Source organism: Aegilops tauschii, chromosome 5 (genome assembly GCF_002575655.3).
Source record: "Aegilops tauschii subsp. strangulata cultivar AL8/78 chromosome 5, Aet v6.0, whole genome shotgun sequence".
NCBI lineage: Eukaryota > Viridiplantae > Streptophyta > Magnoliopsida > Poales > Poaceae > Aegilops > Aegilops tauschii.
Window position 1 is genome coordinate 244,743,772 of NC_053039.3, and position 16,590 is coordinate 244,760,361.

Consider the following 16,590-nt stretch of genomic DNA (forward strand, 5'->3'; position numbering starts at 1 on the left):
AAGTTTGTGGTTGACTCTTGCCACACATATCCTTGAGATCTCTGCTCATTCCTTGTAAAAGGTATGAGAATTTACTAAATACCACGAGTATGATTTTTCAGACCGCTTTTGTGCACTTTTTAATGCACCGATTGTTTGAATTTGAATTATGTGCATTAGTGCCTACAAAATGCACATAGTGGAGTAAATATAGTAAATGAGCCCGAAAAAATGCCAAATTTGAACACATGCATTCGAGGGGGTATGCTGATTGTAGAGAAAAAATGGAATGACAAACGAGGAAGGAAATTTGGATTCCCCTTCAATCTCAGTGATTTATTATCGCACACAGTTCATCGCCGTCGCATCTGCGAACCGTGTGCGTTCACCCACACATCCAAAAGGAAAAAAGAAAACCCTCACCCCCTGCGCACTTCGTCCCCACTCACTCGCCACGCACTCCTCCGCAACTCTGCACATCATCAACTTCTATCGCGGCGGCCACCCTTAAGCTCGACGGCGGTCGTCGGCGGGCGGCGGTCGCGCTCCAAACGACACGGGATTTTGCCCCTACCGCTTGCCGCCACCTATCTACACTGACTTTCTGGACTCTAGTCGATTGGGGTTTTCTGCGGGATTGGGCCGGGATTTTTCTCATGGAGAAGGTAAATTAATTTAGCAAAATATTCACTAATCTCTTATCGCAGTCCGTCTGCCGCTGTTAATTAGACGGCGGATATCACCTTGGATTCATTTTTCTTCTAGCTGATTTGAGGGTTTTCATTCAAGTGTGCACAGTGCAAGCATAAATCAGGCCAGTGTGGTCACTACCAGTCGAAAACAAAGTTCTATCTCACCATACCAAATGACTTTAGGGAGCGCTCGGTATGTTCAATCTCACCCCACCAAGGTTGGCATGGCCTAAATTTATGAACATATACTGTATATTGCTACATTTGGATAAAAGGTACGGTGCCACACGCAGCCTAGACATCGAAGACAATTTTTTTTCTAAATTAGGAAAATTAATAATGTATTCATTCAGTTACTCTCATATTTGCATGAAATCTTTGTTACATTATCTATTTAATTATATATTTTTGTACTTTGCTTTCAGCTATATATTGTTCTGTTCTCTCAATCACTCCCATATTTGCATGTTGCTCTGTTATTTCAATATATGTAATTAACGATCTTAATTTTTATTTCAAGCAGTACATCCCTCGCTTTGCAAGAACACGTGTAGAAGGAAATCTTGGCCTTTACTTTGTTGATGACTCCATGGATGTCATATTGACAACGCAGCATGGATTTACAATGACAGTCAGGGTAAAACTTGATAAAGATGGTCATTCCTATTTTGGTGCGCACCTTGGGAGAAAAGTTTCTAAGTTTTATGAACTGAAAGTTGGCAATAAAATTCTAGTACGTGCACCACAGCCTGGTCTAATTAACATGAATGTTTACTTCCCCAACGTCATGAGCCGATCACAGCCTGATCGAGATTAGTGTTCTTTCAACTTTCTACATGTTGGCATATTACTTAGCAAAATCAAGGTATTTGTTCTGACTAACTAATCACTATTTAAGAAACCAATTATGATTTCATTTTCTGACTCTGTTCTTAGGCAGTAACAAATTCTATTTACCAATTAATGCCCACTATTCTTCTGCCATTTTCTGAATAAATAATCCCTTTCCATCTTTTAAGCAGGATGTGTTTGATGCATAGTTAACAATCTGTATGTTACTCGGCGTACCAAATTTCACTGAAGAGACTTGAAGTATGTCATAAAATTTGTTGATAATCTGACAGATATAGCACATCGTATGAATGTTGGATTTGGGATGGGATTAATTCTACCACTGGTGCACACATTGAACAAGACCGATTATGTGCACAAAACTCTGGTACAAAGTCTTATTTTTATGTTGATGTTCATAAACTATATATAGCTTCAACGATATGTTACAATTGGTTTTTATTCTACATTGCAACAGAAATTGCCCGTTGCAACTGTTCCTAAATAGATTTCCCGGCATGGTCGAATTACACTTGTGCTTGCTAATAACGCCGAAGTGATTGCAAGGTACTACATTTCCCGCAGAAATAGAACCATTCAAATTAACAAGTTCTCACTTGTCGTGGCAATGCATCCACATTGGAAAATTGGAGACACTGTTCTACTCATGCTCTACCAAGGCACGAGAGGGTTCTTCCTTTTCATTAACGAGATGTTGAGTCGCCGTGCTCAAGCTGCTTCCAGCGGATAGTTGTGGTTGCTGGCTCTCTGCCTCTTAAAATTTGCTAGTTGTTACTATGTTAATTATGTAGATATGGACCATATGGTTGTCAAAGTTGTTAAATTACGAATTGTTAAGTATCGTGTTACCTAGATCCGGCTTTTGTCGAATAGTGTCACCGCTATATATATGTTACTCAAATGATGTTAACCAAGTTCTTAAATTTTCATGGAAAGTATTAGTATCATACACAGTTCATTCAGTTTAAGCGTGTGTCGGTAGATTAGAGGATGTCCATGTTTTCGACGTGGCAATCAACACCGATGTCCAGAAGCCATTTGCATATTAATTGTCCGTATTGCAAATTCAGATAATATATAGACAGGCCAGCCCATACAATTGACATATTTGACATGCATGAAAAAATCAATCGAGCATATATATGCTCAAATTATTGGTCTAGTGCCTAGTTCAATGAGTAATTTGCAAACCATTAGCTCGCTAATTTACAAGAATATAATGAACCGTGCGCGCAAAATAGAGCTACTTTGCAACTAACGCCGACCCAGCATGCACAGCTGTCATCGTCCATCAGCGTGTCGATCCTGTGCAAAGGAGGAGCGAAGGCCGCCAAGTGGATGACCTACAAACCTTGGTCGATCGAGGCTGGGGCAGCCTCGACACCGAGGATCGCCGGTACTGCCTCGGGCGCAACGCTCACCAGGGCTACCACGACTGTCGGGTCTGCCCCGGCGACGTCTGGCGAGATGACGTTGGTTCTTGCTAGGGCTGCCGTCTCGGCCCCCAGGCATCTCGGCGAAGTCCGGCGCTGCTCCCTCCTCCATCTAGGACATAAGCATGCGCCTCGTACGGCGGCCGCCACTGCCGCATTTGTTCTTGCGTCTTCATGGTTCCTGCTCCGCCGCCCGCACCATCCGTCGCACTCTGCGCCGAGCCAGCAGTATCGCCCGCTGGCGATCCCTGTCCACTTTTGGACTACCCTGGCGGCTTGCTCGTGTCGTGCTTCCTGATTCCTCTGGCCGTCGTCGGGAGAGGCGGCGACATGACCGTCGACCGCCAAGCCGACCATCGCGTCGCCAGCCTCGATTTCGCCGTCGCCCAACTCCATCCCGTTGTCAGCCGTTGGGGGTATGCTGGTATGTGTGTGTGGGTAACTAGCTAGCAAGGGGATCAGTAGTTAGTCGACGCTGCCGGCCTTTGTTGTGGTTATTTGTAGCTAGCAGCTGGCTAGGGGATTGAGGGTTTTACAGTTTACCCCTGCGGCTTTGTGACGCCCAGATATTTAAGCTACAGTAAACCTCTGCTAATGATGCCACGTCACCTCGATTACTATTGTTAATCTTGCAATGATTCAAGTCCCATTCGAATTCAAATTTAAAATAAAGTTAAACAACAAAAGTTTTCAAACATTAAAAGTAAAATGTTTGTTGGGTTGCAAATATTCAGTAGCTAATTATCTTGTAGAAATCAACATTTTACAAAGTATTGGAATGCCCCTTATATATTCAAAACAGGACCAAGAGCATTTAAATTAACCAATTAAAAACAAACAAATTTGTAAACTATTCAAAATAAATTGAAACTTGTTGCTAACTCAACTCACTACCTAGTATTTATGTGATAAATATTGGTTTTAAATAATTTGATTTAATATAGAAAATAAGTGCAAAACAAGAAAATGGAAATATAATATTGAAAATAGAAGGAACAAAAAAATGGAGAAAAGGCTAAGTGCACACTGTTTACTTGCGGCCTGCTACCAGAGTAACGAGGCCCAACCCACGAACGGCCTTCTCCTTCCTCTACAGAGGAGGAGGCAGGAGATGTGCGTGTCGCACATCCACGGTTGCCGTGGCCGTAGATGGCCGCCACGTCGATCCCCTTCGCTTATAACTGCGCCAACGCGAACCCTAGGTCGCCCTCGTCCATTCCCCCCTATTTCCCTCTTCGCCCCCTTCTTCTTTCGCTCGAATTCGAGCTTGGAAACTCTCACGGTGACCGCGCTCGTCATCGTCATTACCACGACCACCGTCGTCGCCTTCGCGTGGGAGGACGTCCAGGAGGCCCGCCATGGACGTCTTCATCCGTTCCGAACACAGAACGGAGCCGAGGTGGCCCGTGCGCTCGCCATCGAGCCAGACTTCGTCGCGTACGTCGTCGTCGTCCGTCATCGATTACCGCCGTTCCGGTCAACCCCGACTCTCCCCGACCTCACCATCTGCATCGCAGTGAGCTGCTCCTTCCTAACCCCCTCGCCCCGCTGTCGATCTGTCGCCGTAGACCCGTGCCCGCCCGAGGCCGCCTTGGCCGGAGTTCCGCATCCGCACACATCCACTCCTAGCCCTGCTCGTGTTTCTCCTCCTGCCGTCGCCCGTCGCGCGTGACCACGCACGCGCTCGTCCGCCCACACACGCCCGTGCTCGCGCCATGCCTATTGCCACTCGCCCGCTGCCGCTCCCCTGTCTCGCTTGGCCACGCTCAGCGTGCCTCCCCGTCGGGCTCCACCGCGCCCAGGGCCGCGTCTTGGCCGCCCTCGCCTGTGCACGCGCGCCCGTGGGCCGCGCCCAGCCCCTCTTCCCCCCCGCTGCTGTGCTCCCGCCACTGCTTCCCGTTGTTTGCTTCTGCTGCTGCGTACTACTGTTGCCTGCAGCAACTCGCCCCTGCCGCTGCCTGTTGCTGCTCCTTGCCGAGCCTGCTGCCCGCTACTGCTTTGCCGCTAGTTTTTCCTCTGCTGCTGCCGCTTAGTGCTGCCTGATGCTATCGTTGGCCGTTGCGGCAGATTGGCCATGGTCGTGCGCGCATGCTCAATGTGCATAGCCGGTTGTGCCTCTGGCCGGCTTAATTAATTAGAGATAGAGTAGTTTAGGATTAGATTAGTGGTATAAATAGCCTAATGTGTAGATGACATGTGGCCCCACTAGTTTGAATTGGTTTAGACTAATTAAATTGCCCCTTGTCACTTACATGTGGGCCACACCTGCCCCTTTGACTAGTCAAGTTTGACTTGGTCAATTCAGATTTTTACTAAATACAAAAATTTCAGAATATTTGTTAAAATTTAAAAAATCATAGAAAATAAACCGCAAGTCAGATGAAAATACTTTGTACATGAAAGTTGCTCAGAAGGACGAGACGAATCCGAATACGCAGTCCGTTCGTCCGCCACGCGTCCCTAGCATAGTGAACCTGCAACATTTCACCTCCGGTTCATCTGTCCGAAAACGTGAAACACCGGGGATACTTTCCCGGATGTTTCCCCCCTTCACCGGTATCACCTCATACCGCGTTAGAACACGTCTAGCTCTGCCTGTTGTCCTGTTATGCACTTGCTTACTATGTATTTACTGTTTCTCCCCCCCTCTTCTCTTCGGTAGACCCCGTGACAATGCTGATGCCCTGTGGTCGACTACGTCACTGACGACCCCTCCTTCTTGTCTGAGCAACCAGGCAAGCCCCCCCCCCCCTTGGTCACCAGATATCGCTTATTCTTCTCTATACTGCTTGCATTAGAGTAGTGTAGCATGTTACTGTTTTCGGTTAATCCTATTCTGTTGCATAGCCTGTCATTGTTGCTACAGTTGTTACCCTTACCTGCTATCCTACTGCTTAGTATAGGATGCTAGTGTTCCATCAGTGGCCCAACACTCTTGTCCGTCTGCCATGCTATACTACTGGGTCGTGATCACTTTGGGAGGTGATCACGGGTATATACTATATACATTATATACATGACACATGTGGTGACTAAAGTCGGGTCGGCTCGAGGAGTACCCGCAAGTGATTCTGATGAGGGGGCTGAAAGGACAGGTGGCTCCATCCCGGTAGAGGTGGGCCTGGGTTCCTGACGGCCCCCGACTGTTACTTTGTGGCGGAGCGACAGGGCAGGTTGAGACCGCCTAGGTGAGAGGTGGGCCTGGCCCTGGTCGGCGTTCGCAGATACTTAACACGCTTAACGAGATCTGGGTATTTGATCTGAGTCTGGCCATTTGGTCTATACGCACTAACCATCTACGTGGGAGTAGTTATGGGTATCCCGGCGTCGTGGTATCAGCCGAAGCTCTTTTGACGTCAGCAACTGAGTGGCGCGCGCCGCATTGGACCGTAAGCTTGCGCTTGTATTAAGGGGGCTAGGTCTGCTTCCGGCCGTGTACGCAACGTGCAGGTGTGCATAGGGCGATGGGCCCAGACCCCTGCGCGCATAGGTTTAGACCGGCGTGCTGACCTCTCTGTTGAGCCTAGGTGGGGCTGCGACGTGTTGATCTTACGAGGCCGGGCATGACCCAAAAAAGTGTGTCCGGCCAAATGGGATCGAGCGTGTTGGGTTATGTGGTGCACCCCTGCAGGGAAGTTTATCTATTCGAATAGCCGTGTCCCTCGGTAAAAGGACGACCCGGAGTTGTACCTTGACCTTATGACAACTAGAACTGGATACTGAATAAAATACACCCTTCCAAGTGCCAGATACAACCCGGTGATCGCTCTCTAACAGGGTGACGAGGAGGGGATCGCCGGGTAGGATTATGCTATGCGATGCTACTTGGAGGACTTCAATCTACTCTCTTCTACATGCTGCAAGATGGACATGACTAGAAGCGTAGTCTTCGACAGGACTAGATATCCCCCTTTTATTCTGGCATTCTGCAGTTCAGTCCACTGATATGCCCCTTTACACATATACCCATGCATATGTAGTGTAGCTCCTTGCTTTCGAGTACTTTGGATGAGTACTCACGGTTGCTTTTCTCCCTCTTTTCCCCTTTCTATACCGGATTGTCGCAACCAGATGCTGGAGTCCAGGAGCTAGAGATCCCGAGGATGATTCTACATGGAGTTCGGCTTCGAGGAGTAGCTAGGAGGTCCCAGGCAGGAGGCCTTGCCTTTTCGATCGTTGCTACTTTTGTGCTAGCCTTCTTAAGGCAAACTTGTTTAACTTATGTCTGTACTCAGATATTGTTGCTTCCGCTGGCTCGTCTATGATCGAGCAATTGTATTCGAGCCCTCGAGGCCCCTGGCTTGTATTATGATGCTTGTATGACTTATTTATGTTTTAGAGTTGTGTTGTGATATCTTCCCGTGAGTCCGTGATCTTGATCGTACACATTTGCGTGCATGATTAGTGTACGGTCAAATCGGGGGCGTCACAAGTTGGTATCAGAGCTGACTGCCTGTAGGAATCCCCCTTTCCAACTCCTTGGCCGAAGTTGAGTCTAGCCTTTACAAAACTTTTACTAACATGGCTGTGTGGCTTACGGGCCCACGTCGCCATTGGGTGGTATTAGGATCTTTTACTCCTTGTCTATACTCTGGGACTCTGATCTCTCTTCTATTCGGGTTAAGTGAATTTTGCTAAATCTAACATTAGAATCTTGTTATCACTTTCACCCGGAGAGCCCCTTATTACTGATGATCGTCTGCTGCACGTGAAGACCCTGAAGATACTCTCCGCTGATAACCCGAGAACTTGTGTTCATCGCTTTTGCAATTCCCTTTCAGCGATAAACTCCTATGGATAACTGCGTATACTCGCCATTCATACAATGTTTCCCAGTTGATCTTGTTATTACAAGATACCCCGAAATTATCTCTGTTGTTCCGAGAATCTTTGAGCTTACTGCCTTGCTGTTCTTTGTCACCTGAATACCCCTACGGATAATTCTCGCACTTACCGAGTATCCGCTCATCCCCAGTTGATTCAAGTATTCCACAATAGTCTTCAAAATACTATTTGATCTTCCAAAAATCCTCAGGAGCCTATTGCTCTTGAAATTCTTGTTTGCTTGCATTATGGTTAATCCCATAAGTCTCGTAATCTTATTGGCATCTCTTGTCATTATCATTTTGAGTCTGTTGATTCAATTTGTTGCGAATGCTCGCAATCCTCAATCATATCCTAGAATTCATTCTTCCGGCTCAGACGTCATTTTAAACGTGAGCTGGATCTCGACCTATCAAATTGCCATCGATTGTACCCCTAAGCCTACTCAACTTATCCATCCTTGATCAGAGCGTTGCTTCTGACCCCCTGATTTGGAAATCATAATTCTTTTGCATTTGGACTTTGAGTTAGTCAGTTGTTTCTATAATCAGATCTCTTTGCATTCTTCTTCCTCTGGTTGAGTACCGATGCTCACATCAGATCCCTTGTGGACCATCGGTTCCTTTGTTGGATTTTATCCGACAGTGTCCTTCATATTGAATAACCTTGTGAGCCTTTCCATGGGTATATAATGCCTTTGGTAAATTGTATCATCTGTTTTTGAACAATGCTCTTCTTTCGAGCTTGTAATATTTACTCCAAAGTTTGTGGTATATGTCCCTAAGATGCCTTGATGGGTTGAACCTATGCCTTTCATAATATGTGTGAACTCGAAAGTATTCATGAGTCATACTCTTCTGGTATTTTGCCAGATGAAATTTCAACACTACAACTTCATCAAATGCAAGAAGTGAATGAAAGGTTATGCATTGGAGAAGTGGGAGTCGACCTTGAACTTTGTGTTCATGCCCATGGACACGATGTAGATCTTATCATTAAAGCTTCTCTTAAATTAATTATTCCCTGGGTATAAGTTCATCTTATATCTGGGATCTGGCCTTTTGCAATCGTGGTTCCGACCATGTTCTCCTTTAAACACCATTTCTCGTGCAAGTTTAAGCACTTGACTTCTGTAGAGCAATACCCAATCCAACCTCTATTTTAATCTGTCGTCGAGTATTACCCCCCTGGTATCTCGAGATTATCACGGAACTGCATCACTTCTTATGAGTTCTCCATCAAGTATTACATTCTCATTTATTCCAATTTTTCACGAGCCCCGAGTTATTAAACACTCAAGGACATCGATAACTGAATCGAGTCCGCACTGCGATTAAACAACTCTTAGTAATCTTCTTTACTTATGAGTTTGTACCCGATCACATCATTCCTAGCCTGATTGGCTACATCATTATCATGCTGAATTTCAACTGTGCTACCTGGACCTTCCCAGCGCACACATTTCGACAGTGAGCTAATCCTGCGTCAAATCTTCCTCGTCATATCACTTCTCCTTGAACAGCAAACTCGATTTCGAGTTTGTGTCCTAACCGTGGTTCCAATAACCTTTCGCTTTCATCATTCCTTTGACTTGATGTCATCGTCGATCGATTACATCTTCTTGAAAACCTCTCGACAAATTTGTCGTGATCATTGTCAACAATTTGACTTCTTCCAAGTTGTGTGTTGAAATTCAGGATGAGAAATACCATCCTTGCCCCTCGATGAATTGTGTTATCATCGACAACATTCTTGCCTCCCCCCAACACAAACTTGTTCATATTTTGTGTTGTATCTTGATTTCCCTGCTTCCAACTTATGTTATGTTCTACCGTGGAGTATTACCATCTTTGATGTCAAGAATGTTGTGAGCATTACTCCACCTCTTAAGAATTCTTGGTACAGTGATACTTCTCCCCATCACCATTCTTTCTTGGTCCCCGTGTTGTTTCTGAAAGAAATACCGACAAATGGTCTGTGATGTGTAAATTCTAAATTTCTAGCAACCCTATTGCTTTGAAGTTATTGGTCTATAGTTTCATTCTACGACTATGGCTTGATGAATCATCATTCGAACATTGATCGTGCTACCTAGCCCATATTTCAGGTGCACATTTCAACCAATGTATAACTGAGTATGTTTTTCCTCGAGCATACATCATTATATCATTTGATCTGGCTAATGTTATCTCCTTGTTCACATAGTTGTGGAAATCCATCTTTTGGAAATCTCAATGGATTGTCGCTGAGTCAATCAGTCACCTCCTCACCTCTCCTGGGTTTAACGATGAACCCTTGTTCGGAGCTCGCTTCCATAGTTCATCTCCCGAGAATCTTCGATGTCGTTTCGACAATTTGTGTTGCACCTTTCTTCTCAGGCATCCTGAGTCAGAGTTATCCTGACACCAATCAGATCTGAATCTCGGTCAGATATGATGGTTGGAACATATTTCCAAGAGTTATAACATTGGTCTATTTATGACCCGGTAAGGTGATGTCATGCCTAGCACACCTGGCCGGATGGCCCTATTGTTATAGATTCCTTTTCAGCAAGGTTATCCATTCTTCCATGAGGAAATTGTAAGACTTATTCTACAAGTTATTCCTGATAGATCCTGTGTGTTTTCAAAGTCTGATCTTCACCTGATGACCATGTCAATGCTATCTCGAAGCATGTCTAAGGTACTCCGATCTTCAATAAAAACATTTGAAGCCCAAAGCTAATTGTTTCCTGCTCAATTATCCAGACACCGTTGTATGGGTAATGACATGAAATTTCTCTCCCCTTACCTAAAGGGTTTTCTACATTATATCCTGTCATGGATATCATGCTCTGCTTGACCTTGGGAAGGTTATACCCTTGAAATATGTGTTTAAACATATTTTCCTTTCCATTGTTTTGTTTAACCTTTCTTGTAATCTGACTTAGCTGAGCAGAGATAATTCCCTGCTTAGTTGAGCACCTCGTTGTACCACTCTCTCAGTAGACCATGTTACTATTGTTGATGACATTCCGGTAGCCACCGATGGACGAGAACCTTTCCTATTGGTCCGCCTCGTTCAACGAGCAGGAAAATGGTTCTCTTCGTCCCTCACCCTTGGTACCAACATTGTTGCCAACATAACTGACAGGCTACCCTCTGACATGTCTTGCTATCATGACCGTGTAAGATGCCAACGGCCTTCCTACTTTTAACCACATGGTGGGCCCATAACCCACAGTTCCACAGGATCGAAACCTGACTCTCCTGTACCCCCATGTTGCCAAAGTTATCCCTCGCACTTGATTTCGTATATAATTCATGGGTCATCTTCCTAGTAATATACTTTGGTATCAGACGCAATACTTATTCTCGTTGATCTGGACCCCTTTCACACTTTGTTCAGGCATCGAACGATTGCCGACCCGCTTAAACTTCTCATAGTACCTTCTTACTTTGCTCTCGAAATTTTCTTAAGTTTCAGTTCGGGAGTTACTTTCCGCCACCTTCCCCCGATGTTACCTACCAGGTAGTCAACCTTGCAGAGGTCCGTTCTTCCGGAATAACCACCCTTTATTCTTTCGTAAGTATGATGGAGTTCCCGAAGAAAGGATGACGACTTGATCATGGTGACTTGAAGCAGAGAAATGAAGACATCAACATAATGGATCAACCTCTTCGAGAAGAGCAACCAAGGCCAAGAAGAATCGTTAGAATGTCGTAACCAAATCTTTCCCCCTTGCTCTACCCCTTAAATCTCGGGACGAGATTTCTTGTAGTGGAGGAGAATTGTGACGCCCAGATATTTAAGCTACAGTAAACCTCTGCTAATGATGCCACGTCACCTCGATTACTATTGTTAATCTTGCGATGATTCAAGTCCCATTCGAATTCAAATTTAAAATAAAGTTAAACAACAAAAGTTTTCAAACATTAAAAGTAAAATGTTTGTTGGGTTGCAAATATTCAGTAGCTAATTATCTTGTAGAAATCAACATTTTACAAAGTATTGGAATGCCCCTTATATATTCAAAATAGGACCAAGAGCATTTAAATTAACCAATTAAAAACAAACAAATTTGTAAACTATTCAAAATAAATTGAAACTTGTTGCTAACTCAACTCACTACCTAGTATTTATGTGATAAATATTGGTTTTAAATAATTTGATTTAATATAGAAAATAAGTGCAAAACAAGAAAATGGAAATATAATATTGAAAATAGAAGGAACAAAAAAATGGAGAAAAGGCTAAGTGCACACTGTTTACTTGCGGCCTGCTACCAGAGTAACGAGGCCCAACCCACGAACGGCCTTCTCCTTCCTCTACAGAGGAGGAGGCAGGAGATGTGCGTGTCGCACATCCACGGTTGCCGTGGCCGTAGATGGCCGCCACGTCGATCCCCTTCGCTTATAACTGCGCCAACGCGAACCCTAGGTCGCCCTCGTCCATTCCCCCCTATTTCCCTCGTCGCCCCCTTCTTCTTTCGCTCGAATTCGAGCTTGGAAACTCTCACGGTGACCGCGCTCGTCATCGTCATTACCACGACCACCGTCGTCGCCTTCGCGTGGGAGGACGTCCAGGAGGCCCGCCATGGACGTCTTCATCCGTCCCGAACACGGAACGGAGCCGAGGTGGCCCGTGCGCTCGCCATCGAGCCAGACTTCGTCGCGTACGTCGTCGTCGTCCGTCATCGATTACCGCCGTTCCGGTCAACCCCGACTCTCCCCGACCTCACCATCTGCATCACAGTGAGCTGCTCCTTCCTAACCCCCTCGCCCCGCTGTCGATCTGTCGCCGTAGACCCGTGCCCGCCCGAGGCCGCCTTGGCCAGAGTTCCGCATCCGCACACATCCACTCCTAGCCCTGCTCGTGTTTCTCCTCCTGCCGTCGCCCGTTGCGCGTGACCACGCACGCGCTCGTCCGCCCACACACGCCCGTGCTCGCGCCATGCCTATTGCCACTCGCCCGCTGCCGCTCCCCTGTCTCGCTTGGCCACGCTCAGCGTGCCTCCCCGTCGGGCTCCACCGCGCCCAGGGCCGCGTCTTGGCCGCCCTCGCCTGTGCACGCGCGCCCGTGGGCCGCGCCCAGCCCCTCTTCCCCCCCCCCCCCCCGCTGCTGTGCTCCCGCCACTGCTTCCCGTTGTTTGCTTCTGCTGCTGCGTACTACTGTTGCCTGCAGCAACTCGCCCCTGCCGCTGCCTGTTGCTGCTCCTTGCCGAGCCTGCTGCCCGCTACTGCTTTGCCGCTAGTTTTTCCTCTGCTGCTGCCGCTTAGTGCTGCCTGATGCTATCGTTGGCCGTTGCGGCAGATTGGCCATGGTCGTGCGCGCATGCTCAATGTGCATAGCCGGTTGTGCCTCTGGCCGGCTTAATTAATTAGAGATAGAGTAGTTTAGGATTAGATTAGTGGTATAAATAGCCTAATGTGTAGATGACATGTGGCCCCACTAGTTTGAATTGGTTTAGACTAATTAAATTGCCCCTTGTCACTTACATGTGGGCCACACCTGCCCCTTTGACTAGTCAAGTTTGACTTGGTCAATTCAGATTTTTACTAAATACAAAAATTTCAGAATATTTGTTAAAATTTAAAAAATCATAGAAAATAAACCGCAAGTCAGATGAAAATACTTTGTACATGAAAGTTGCTCAGAAGGACGAGACGAATCCGAATACGCAGTCCGTTCGTCCGCCACGCGTCCCTAGCATAGTGAACCTGCAACATTTCACCTCCGGTTTATCTGTCCGAAAACGTGAAACACCGGGGATACTTTCCCGGATGTTTCCCCCCTTCACCGGTATCACCTCATACCGCGTTAGAACACGTCTAGCTCTGCCTGTTGTCCTGTTATGCACTTGCTTACTATGTATTTACTGTTTCTCCCCCCCTCTTCTCTTCGGTAGACCCCGTGACGATGCTGATGCCCTGTGGTCGACTACGTCACTGACGACCCCTCCTTCTTGTCTGAGCAACCAGGCAAGCCCCCCCCCCTTGGTCACCAGATATCGCTTATTCTTCTCTATACTGCTTGCATTAGAGTAGTGTAGCATGTTACTGTTTTCGGTTAATCCTATTCTGTTGCATAGCCTGTCATTGTTGCTACAGTTGTTACCCTTACCTGCTATCCTACTGCTTAGTATAGGATGCTAGTGTTCCATCAGTGGCCCAACACTCTTGTCCGTCTGCCATGCTATACTACTGGGTCGTGATCACTTTGGGAGGTGATCACGGGTATATACTATATACATTATATACATGACACATGTGGTGACTAAAGTCGGGTCGGCTCGAGGAGTACCCGCAAGTGATTCTGATGAGGGGGCTGAAAGGACAGGTGGCTCCATCCCGGTAGAGGTGGGCCTGGGTTCCTGACGGCCCCCGACTGTTACTTTGTGGCGGAGCGACAGGGCAGGTTGAGACCGCCTAGGTGAGAGGTGGGCCTGGCCCTGGTCGGCGTTCGCAGATACTTAACACGCTTAACGAGATCTAGGTATTTGATCTGAGTCTGGCCATTTGGTCTATACGCACTAACCATCTACGTGGGAGTAGTTATGGGTATCCCGGCGTCGTGGTATCAGCCAAAGCTCTTTTGACGTCAGCAACTGAGTGGCGCGCGCCGCATTGGACCGTAAGCTTGCGCTTGTATTAAGGGGGCTAGGTCTGCTTCCGGCCGCGTACGCAACGTGCAGGTGTGCATAGGGCGATGGGCCCAGACCCCTGCGCGCATAGGTTTAGACCGGCGTGCTGACCTCTCTGTTGAGCCTAGGTGGGGCTGCGACGTGTTGATCTTACGAGGCCGGGCATGACCCAGAAAAGTGTGTCCGGCCAAATGGGATCGAGCGTGTTGGGTTATGTGGTGCACCCTTGCAGGAAAGTTTATCTATTCGAATAGCCGTGTCCCTCGGTAAAAGGACGACCCGGAGTTGTACCTTGACCTTATGACAACTAGAACTGGATACTGAATAAAATACACCCTTCCAAGTGCCAGATACAACCCGGTGATCGCTCTCTAACAGGGTGACGAGGAGGGGATCACCGGGTAGGATTATGCTATGCGATGCTACTTGGAGGACTTCAATCTACTCTCTTCTACATGCTGCAAGATGGAGATGACTAGAAGCGTAGTCTTCGACAGGACTAGCTATCCCCCTTTTATTCTGGCATTCTGCAGTTCAGTCCACTGATATGCCCCTTTACACATATACCCATGCATATGTAGTGTAGCTCCTTGCTTGCGAGTACTTTGGATGAGTACTCACGGTTGCTTTTCTCCCTCTTTTCCCCTTTCTATACCGGATTGTCGCAACCAGATGCTGGAGTCCAGGAGCTAGAGATCCCGAGGATGATTCTACATGGAGTTCGGCTTCGAGGAGTAGCTAGGAGGTCCCAGGCAGGAGGCCTTGCCTTTTCGATCGTTGCTACTTTTGTGCTAGCCTTCTTAAGGCAAACTTGTTTAACTTATGTCTGTACTCAGATATTGTTGCTTCCGCTGACTCGTCTATGATCGAGCAATTGTATTCGAGCCCTCGAGGCCCCTGGCTTGTATTATGATGCTTGTATGACTTATTTATGTTTTAGAGTTGTGTTGTGATATCTTCCCGTGAGTCCCTGATCTTGATCGTACACATTTGCGTGCATGATTAGTGTACGGTCAAATCGGGGGCGTCACAGGCTTCGCGGGAAGTCTTCGCTGGAGCGCGGAAAGACTAAGTGGAGCACCCAATTCCCAGGACACAACCATATGATGTGTCACGTGCTATCACACACGTGTTAACATAAGGACACATATGTGGAACTTACAAATCATCAGACACGAGTACTCGTACCACGCATCGTGTGCGATGCTCCTAGCCATCGCAAACAACTCGTACGCTATTATGTTGTTTGGTTGATTATGTATGAGTACGAACGATAATTTGTGCAATATTTTCTGAATCGGGTGTTTATTAGCACGAATCGTATGTGTTATTGTCGGTTCATCTTACTACACAATTCTGATTACTGACATGTTTGCCGGGTATCACACACATATTATTACGCCGAATCGTTTGTGTTATTTTTTTATCATCGCAAACAGTTTACCCGAGCGACATGTTTGTCGGGTATCACACACATATTATCACTTGTAAATGTTTGTATTATTTTCTATCATCGCAAACAGTTCATCCGAGTTGTCTGTTTGCTGCGTATCACACACATCTTGTTAAGGTTAACCGTTTCTGTTGTCTCGGCTCATCCCAAACACCTTGATCTGTCTGACCATTTTTGTTGTGTTGCCTAATCACAAAAAGTTCATCGGGTGAATTGTATGTCGTATATCGCATATGCCTTCATATGGCTGACAATTTCTGTTGTTAAGCTCATCGCAAATATTTCATTTGAATGAATTGTATGCTAGACATCGCACATGCAACTATAATCTGAATCGTGTTTGATGTCTCCGCCATCACAAACGTCTCATATCATTTTTAACGGTTTTATTATATCACCATTTACGATTAATGCATCGCACACAGTTTCGTCGAAGCGTCTCTGATTATAGTGTCACGCTAGCAGCATCCTGCAGTAGTGTTGGTCTGGCGTCGTGTTGGGTGAGGTGGTTGGGGCAGCATCCATTGCAAGGAGGGTGTGAATCTATTCGTGGAACGGCGACGACGATGGTTGAGTTGGTGCAGCGGGGGCGCCAAATGGGTTGGTGTCCGATGGCCACAGCAAGTGGTGTGAGGTGTGGCTGTGGATTGGGGGAATGACTCAGCCTAGGGACTTGAGAGGGTTGAGGAGAGAGGAGGCAGATGCCGATGTGTGCTTTTGTCAGGGAACCGTTTT

At 46.7% G+C, this 16,590-nt stretch overlaps 1 long non-coding RNA gene across 1 annotated transcript; it reads left to right on the top strand.

Annotated features, from left to right (window-relative positions):
* Window positions 1-12,208: 12,208 nt before the first annotated feature.
* On the top strand, window positions 12,209-15,356 carry LOC141022360 (uncharacterized). Its single transcript, XR_012183650.1, has 3 exons — window positions 12,209-12,513; window positions 13,668-13,740; window positions 15,075-15,356. It is a non-coding gene; the product is annotated as an uncharacterized lncRNA (long non-coding RNA).
* The last annotated feature ends 1,234 nt before the right edge of the window (window positions 15,357-16,590 follow it).